General features: G+C 46.6%; 1 long non-coding RNA gene across 1 annotated transcript; it reads right to left on the reverse strand.

Annotated features, from left to right (window-relative positions):
- Positions 1-2,740: 2,740 nt before the first annotated feature.
- On the reverse strand, positions 2,741-5,944 carry LOC110523784 (uncharacterized). The gene is made up of 3 exons (XR_002473487.3): positions 5,706-5,944; positions 4,409-4,793; positions 2,741-4,313 (listed from the first exon to the last, which is right to left on the reverse strand). It is a non-coding gene; the product is annotated as an uncharacterized LOC110523784 (long non-coding RNA).
- Positions 5,945-7,932: the final 1,988 nt, after the last annotated feature.

Genomic DNA, 7,932 nt, shown 5'->3' on the forward strand with positions numbered 1-7,932 from the left:
CTCTCTATGTTCACTTATCATTTTTGTATATAATGTATATAAACTTTGTGTAAATTCCTCTGTCTGTTTCTGTCTCTATACGTTGTCTGGGATGGCACAGTAGAGAGGAGCCTGGAGAGAAATGGGGGAGGGTGGAGTTGGTAGTAGATTGGGGGATGGGGGGTAGTAACCTGAGAGTTGAGAGTCTTTTGTGATTCGAATCTGCAATAGAACTGATTCAGTTTTTTCAGCAGTAGGAGTCGCCTGCTATATGGGGGCTTTGTGTTTGTAACTGGTGCACTTTTGAAGCCCTCTCCAGACAGATGAGCAATCGCTAGCGGAGAATCGTTGCTCCAGTCTGTCCTTGTACTGTCATTTGGCCTCCTTAAAGCAGCAATCGGGTGGCAGGTAGCCTAGTGATTAGACCATTGGATCAGTAACTGAAAGGTTCCTAGATTGAATCCCCGAGCTGACAAGATAAAAATCTGTTGTTCTGCCCCTGAACAAGGCAGTTGTTCCTAGGCCGTCATTGTTCCTAGGCCGTCATTGTAAATACAAATGTGTTCTTAACTGACTTGCCTAGTTAAATAAAGGTTAAATAAAAAATAAAATCAGCAGTTGAAACAATAACAAAGTGTGTTCCCCACCACTGTTATGGCAAAAAAAGCTGAGGGATGGGGCTCGAGAAATGTTTCAACTCTAAAATGTATAGAAAGAGCTATAATGCATAGTTGTAAACATGTTTTGAGACGATATTGTTTGTTTACATTTACTTTGTTTACAAATATTGGAGTAAAACAAGCATATATTTTGGGTTCTAATGGGTTACGACAGTTGAACTAAGCTCCACTATGTTCTTCAAGAATTAATGGGTATATAGAATATATATATACAAAACTATGTGGACACCCCTTCAAATGAGTGGATTTGACTATTTCAGCCACACCTGTTGCTGGCAGGTGTATCAAATTGAGCACACAGCCATGCAATCTCCATAGAACATTGGCATTAGAATGACCCGTAATGAAGAACAGTGACGTTCAACGTGACACATCAGGATGCCACCTTTCCAACAAGTCTGTTCGTCACATTTCTGCCCTGCTAGAGCTACCCTGTAAGTGCTGTTATTGTGAAGTGGAAACATCTAGGAGCAACAACGGCTCAGATGGGAAGTGGTAGGCCACACAAGCTCACAGAACAGAACTGATGAGTGCTGAAGCTCGTAGCGCGTAAAAATCGTCTGTCCTCAGTTGCAGCAAACTGCCACTGGAAGCAATATCAGCACAATAACTGTTCGTCAGGAGCCTCGGGAAATGGGTTTCCATGGCCGAGCAGCCGCACACAAGCCTAAGATAACTATGCACAATGCCAAGCGTTGGCTGGAGTGGTGTAAAGCTCGTCGCCATTGGACTCTAGAGCAGTGAAAACACGTTCTCTGGCGTGATGAACCACGCATCACTATCTGGCAGTCAGACAGACAAATCTGGGTTTGGCAGATTCAAGGAGAACGCCACCTGCTCGAATGCATAGTGCCAACTGTAAAGTTTGGTGGAGGAAGAATTATGGCCTGGGGCTGTTTTTCATGGTTCGGGCTAGGCCCCTTTAGTTCCAGTGAAGGGAAATCTTAACGCTTCCTGTTTCCTCATTACAAAGCTCCCGAGGTCCATACAGCAATGGTTTGTCGTGATTGGTGTGGAAGGACTTGACTGGCAGGCCGACTGAATTGGAAGACCGACTGCCCGACCTTGTGGCTGAATGGAAGCAAGTCCCCTCAGCAATGTTCCAACATCTAGGGGAAAGCATTCCCAAAATCGTGTAGGCTGTTATAGCAGCAAAGAGGGGACCAACTCTATATTAATGCACATGATTTTGGAATGAGATGTTTGACGAGCAGGTATCCAAATACTTCTGACCATGTAGTATATATATACGGTACCCGTCAAAAGTTTAGACACATCAAGCGTTTTCTTTATTTTGACATTTTTCTACATTGTAGAATAATAGTGAAGACATCAAAACTATGAAAAAACATTTATGGAATCATGTAGTAACCAAAAACATTTTAAACAAATATTTTAGATTCTTCAAAGTAGCCACCCTTTGCCTTGATGACAGCTTTGCACACTCCCAGCTTCACCTGGAATGCTTTTCCAACAAGCTTGAAAGATTTCCCACATATGCTGAGCACTTGTTGGCTGCTTCTCGTTCACTCTGCGGTCCCAATCATCCCAAACCATCTCAATTGGGTTGATTGTGGTGGCCAGGTCATCTGATGAAGCACTCCATCACTCTCCTTCTTGGTCAAATAGCCCTTACACAGACTGTAGGTGTGTTGTGAGACGCCGCACAAGTCCTCAACTGACAGCTTTATTAAATAGTACCCGCAAAACACCAGTCTCAACGTCAACAGTGAAGAGGCGACTCCGGGATGCTGGCCTTCTAGGCAGAGTTCCTCTGCCCAGTGTCTGTGTTCTTTTGCCCATCTTAATATGTTATTTTTATTGGCCAGTCTAAGACATGGCTTTGTCTTTACAACTCTGCCTAGAAGGCCAGCATCCCGGGGTCACCTCTTCACTGTTGACATTGAGACTGGTGTTTTGCGGGTACTATTTAAGGAAGCTGCCAGTTGAGGACTTGTGAGGCGTCTGTTTCTCAAACTAGACACTCTAATGTACTTGTCCTCTTGCTTAGTTGTGCACCGGGGCCTCCCACTCCTCTTTCTATTCTGGTTAGTGCCAGTTTGTGCTGTTCTGTGAAGGAAGTAGTACACAGCGGTGTACGAGATATTCAGTTTCTTGGCAATTTCTCGCATGGAATAGCCTTCTTTTCTCAAAACAAGAACAGACTGACGAGTTTCAGAAGGAAGTCGTTTGTTTCTGGCCATTTTGAGCCTGTTATCAAACCCACAAATGCTGATGCTCCAGATACTAAACTACTCTAAAGAAGGGCAGTTTTATTGCTTCTGTAAATCAGCACAACAGTTTTTAGCTCTACTTACATCAATAAAAAATGGTTTTCTAATGATCAATTAGCCTTTTAAAATTATAAACTTGGATTAGCTAACACAACATGACATTGGAACACAGGAGTGATGGTTGCTGATAATGGGCCTCTGTATGCCTATGTAGATAATTCCATTAAAAAATCGGCCATTTGTGTAGTGGGGGGCCTTTTGTCTGGGGTCGAGGCCCCCCTTCTTCTGGGGGGTGGTCTCTACTTGTTCTGCTACCAGCAGGTTGAGGAAGGACAAGACATGTGAGGGTGGGCCAGAGCTTAGTGAAGGCCTTTGGTGGATTAGGCCTTCGGCCCACCCCATACAGCACGAGCTGGGGCGTTAGGTCCTCCCCTGCTGGCAGATATGGGGAGATCAGGGGGCTTGCCTCCTTCCACAGGTCCCTGGTGGCTCTGCACTCCCAGATCAAGTGCCTCACGACTCATCTTGGCCGCAGCCTGGTCGGGGGCACGCGGATGTCCTCGCCATGCCCCGGGAGTGCATAATGGCCCTGACCGGGAGGATCTCGTGGGCGGCCATCTAGGACAGGTCCCGGTGCCGATTCAGCAGAGCAGGATGGGCCACGTTGTGCCAAACCATTGTGGGCTCACCTGTAGCAAGCCTGCGCACTGGACACACTGGTTCCCGCTCCTGCACAAGAGAGAGAAGAGAGCGGTGTTTAGTTAAAACCGTAACTGACTCTTTTTCCAGTTTAAAATGTCTTAAAAACTTCTAGAGCTGGACATAGTGTGTGGAGAGCAGGAAAGAGACCGGGTCTTGCAGGTAGACTGGGATCAGCCTCAAAGTCCGGAGGTAAGATCCCAGCCAGAACGGCGCGAGGGCCTGGGTCTTGTTGTTGGAGGTAGCAAGAGTGAGATGTAGCGCTGTGTAGTGGCTGCCCAGGAACAAGTAGAGGTCAGGCAAGCCTTTCCCCCCCTTGGACCTGGGCCTCTTGACCACCTCCCTCCTCAGCCTCTCCCACTTGCTTCCCCACAGGAAGTAAAAAAGCATCTTCTCCAAACCTAAAAGAGTTGTTCGTGGGGGGATAAAAACAGAACTGATTAATAAAAACACAGGTAAAATCACAGCTTTAATGATTAAAACGTTGCCCTCATAAGTCAGCTGTTGAAGTCCCCAAAAACCCAGTCTCTGTCGCACAGTCGCCAGGATCCCACTCCAGTTGCCACTTCCTCCTCCCTTCCTGTCAAACTTTACCCCCAGTACCCTTACGTCAGTCATTTTAACTGTCATTGGTAGTCTGGTCAAATCTGGGTCTGCCCACGGTCCGAAGAATTGGGCTTCTGTCTTGTCTCGTCCATACCAGTCAGTCCTGTTCAGGGTCCTGTCGACAGATAAAAGGTTGGTGCATAAAATGTTGAAGTTGTCCATGTAAAAAATGCACTTGGCGGTCATCCCCCCACTCCCCGGGATACCCACCCCACTGATCCGTTGGTCCCTTTGCAAGACCTGTGCCAGTGGTTTGATGCAGGCCATAAACAGAAGAGGAGATAACGAACAGTCCTGACAGACGCCGCAGTGTACTCCCACTGCTTTTGACAAATGCCATTGGATTTTGCTGGTGATATCCCCGTTCAGCAGTCTCACCAAAGCTAAGAACCTGTCCGGGAAGCACATTTTTGCAGTACCTTGAAGAGGTACTGGTGCGAGATCTGATCAAAAGCTTTTTCGAAATCTAAATTTAGGACTACAAGCCGCATGTTTCTGTCTCTCGCATAACAGATGGCATCTCTGATCAGTACCAGGCTGTCTGTGATCTTCCTTCCGGGAATGGCACAGGTTTGGTCCGGGTGGATCACTTCCCCTAAAACAGAAGACATTCTGAGTGTTAAATCCTTAGTAAAAAGTTTACAATCAAAATTTAAAAGGGTAATCGGTCTCCTGTTTCTAAGGTCTGTCCTGTCGTTTTTCTTATATAAAGGTGTCATGATACCTACTCTAAACCTGTCCGTTAGTCTGTCATGTTTTTCAAAGTACATAAAAACAGTCAGAAGTTCGTCGGCTACAACATCCCAGAAAGTCAGGTAAAACTCCAAAGGGAGGCCGTCCTCCTCCGGTGACTTACCCCTCTTAAAATGTCTCAGTCCTTTGTCAATTTCTGTCATCGTCAGGTCTTTTGTTAGGTCGTCTGTGTTGGGTAAGGTACTGTCAATATATGTTAAAACATCCCCCTGGTTTCCTCACACACATCTTTTACTCCAAACAGTTCCCCATAAAAATCCTCAACAACTTATTTTATTCCTTCTGTATATGTTTTTTTAAAACAACATGTATGTTTTTTAAACCGGTCATTGTCCTACCCTTACTATTTTCTTTAAAACTTCCCTTCTTCTAATTCCCTTTCCTTACTTCTTAAAATAACCCCCTTACTTTTCTGTTCTCCTAAAATGCCATTTCCCTTTTTACTTTAATTTCATGGTTAAAAAAATCAAAGCCCTGTTGACCTAGATTAAAATACCTTTCCAGTCGCCTCTGCAGTCCCACCATGGTTCCTTACTTTTCTTCTTTCCTATCTCTCTAAAGAAGGTCCTCGTCCTACCCTTCACCATTTCCACCACTGTGCTCGTGTGTCAAAGAAGTCCTATAGCGTCTGTCACTGGCTGAACTGCTTCCTGTACTGACTAACTACTCTATCATTTTCTAAAGGGTAGCAGTTCAGTTTCCAGGGCCCTCTTCCCACACCCGAAGTTAGTGAAAAGGTGCACGTCAGCATTACGTGATCTGAGAAGAAAGCAGGGGTTATTCTAGCATCAGTTGGGGGACAGTCCCGGGTAAACAGATAGTCAATGCGAGAGGCTCTGGTGCCGTCACCACTGGTCCAGATGAAGCCCTCCTCTCTTGGATGCAGGGTTTTAAAACAGTCAGTCAGTTTAAAATCCCTGCACAACCCTTGCAATAAAACACTTGACCTATCTACCTTCAAATCCTCTCCGCCCCTCTCCTATCTGCTCTACTTAAAACACAGTTAAAATCCCCACCCACAACTAGAGGATCCCTCCCTAGCATGTGGGACTGCAGGTCTTCTAAAACTGCGCACTGGTCATGTTTATCGTTAAAACCATACACATTTAGCACATTAAATTCCCTCTTCATAAAAGTGCAATTGGCTAAAAAAGAACACCCACCAACCACCACCGTGCTCCCCCTCACCACCACCTGTGGGGTCTTGATTAAAATGGCAACACCGTCATTTTTTGTTAAAATTGGAACCACTCCAACTGGAGGGCCCGTGCTGCCACTTATCCTGCCATTTACTGTAAGAGGACAAAAAGGGTAGACCGCACTCCTGTAATAAAAACACATCTGAGTTAAACCTTTCTAAAAAAAGGATATAACCAACTGTGCCTGTGTCTCTGTTTTAACACTCCTTACATTAATAGTTGTAAGGAGTGAGTAAAAACAGTGCTAAAAGAAAAGAAGGCATTGTGAACAGTTAAAAGGGGTTACTTTCCGGGTACTTTCTCTCTCCCTCCGGGGTAAAGGGGATGGCAGGGAGAGGAGGTTAAAACAGGACTTAAAAAGGAGATTTGGTTGGGGGGGAATGTTCTAGATTCTTCCTCCCCCTGGGAGCTCTCCCATTCCAACTTGCCCTTTTTTTCCTCACCCTGTTCAGGGGTCGGAGAGCTCCTCAGCATTTCTTTTTCGTGGGGAAGGTGTTCCTCCAGAATCTCCCCCCCGTCTCCTGTATCTCCTGACACCGTCCCCATGCTGTTTGACCCACTTGGGGAGCTCTCGCTCAAACTCTCCGGAGCCGTCTTTCTCGGCCCTTTCTCCTTTAGGGGTCACAGCAGTCTGGGTCAGGGGGATTGGGGTGGGGAGGGTTTTTTCCTCTCCTCCCACTTCTTCCACAGCCGCAGATGAGGTGGGACCGCTCGCCACAGAGGTTGCATGACCTTCCGTTCGTGCATTCCTCGTAGCGTTGGCCCACCTCCCGGCACTTCACGCAGACCACCTTGTCGCAGGCGTCTGCTAGGTGGCCATGTTCATCACACTTACGGCACAGCTTGGGCTGGTCCTGGTAGTGAACATGGCCCCTGTTCTCTCCGAGGACTATGGTGGATGGGATGGCTTTCAACCACCATAGCCCCCGAGATCCTCCCTCTGCTGGACAGTGACCCTCCAGGCCCCTGTCCAGATCCCATTGGGATCCTTCACCTGGACCAGGGGCCCCCTCACATTGCAGTACCTGCCCAGCCACACTGCAACGTCCTCCGGTTCTACAATTTCTTTGTATATACGAATAATAACGGTTTTAATACTATTATCCATCAGCTTGGTCACCTCAAACATTACTGTCAGGGACCCCTGGGTGTTCAGGGTGTTCTGGAGTTTACCCCAGAACTCCCTCAGGAAGCTGGCACAGGTAAAACTAAAATTGAAGCCTTGGGGGAGGGCCTGGAGATATCAGGAATCCTCTAGCTACAGAATAAAGCACCTTTGGGCTGCCCACACTGGGCAAACTGGGCGCATTTCACAAGAGCAAAGGCGCATTTCACAAGAGAGCAGATTCAAATAATTGAATGTCTCCATAGCGAATTGCTCTATTCAGAAATGTTTCTTTGTCTCCCAAACATGCCACCTCCCTCTCAGCATTACATTGGTTCTCACTAACTAGCACCATCCTAACTAACTAGCACCATTTTGTCACACAAAATTATGAAATAGGCAGAGTGTGTTTGGCAGATTTATGGGCCACATGTCAATATTGATCCAGTAATTTATCAGCAGCCTGGTGAAGTTCAAAGAGGCCCAGGTTTGTGATAAGCCAAACATTTGCACTGGCAGTCAGCCGAGGTAGACTCTGAACTTGTCAGACTGTGAGCCTAAAATAGCCCCTCAGTAGCATGTCCCTTGGCTTTGGTGGGCTTGATGAAAGCAAAGGACAGGGATACATGGGTGTAGTTCTATGGTCACACGTTCCCTCTTGTGCAACCGTTACTGAG

The sequence above is a fragment of the Oncorhynchus mykiss genome, chromosome 5, assembly GCF_057628025.1.
Source record: "Oncorhynchus mykiss isolate SJ-2025 chromosome 5, ASM5762802v1, whole genome shotgun sequence".
Classification (NCBI taxonomy): Eukaryota; Metazoa; Chordata; class Actinopteri; order Salmoniformes; family Salmonidae; genus Oncorhynchus; species Oncorhynchus mykiss.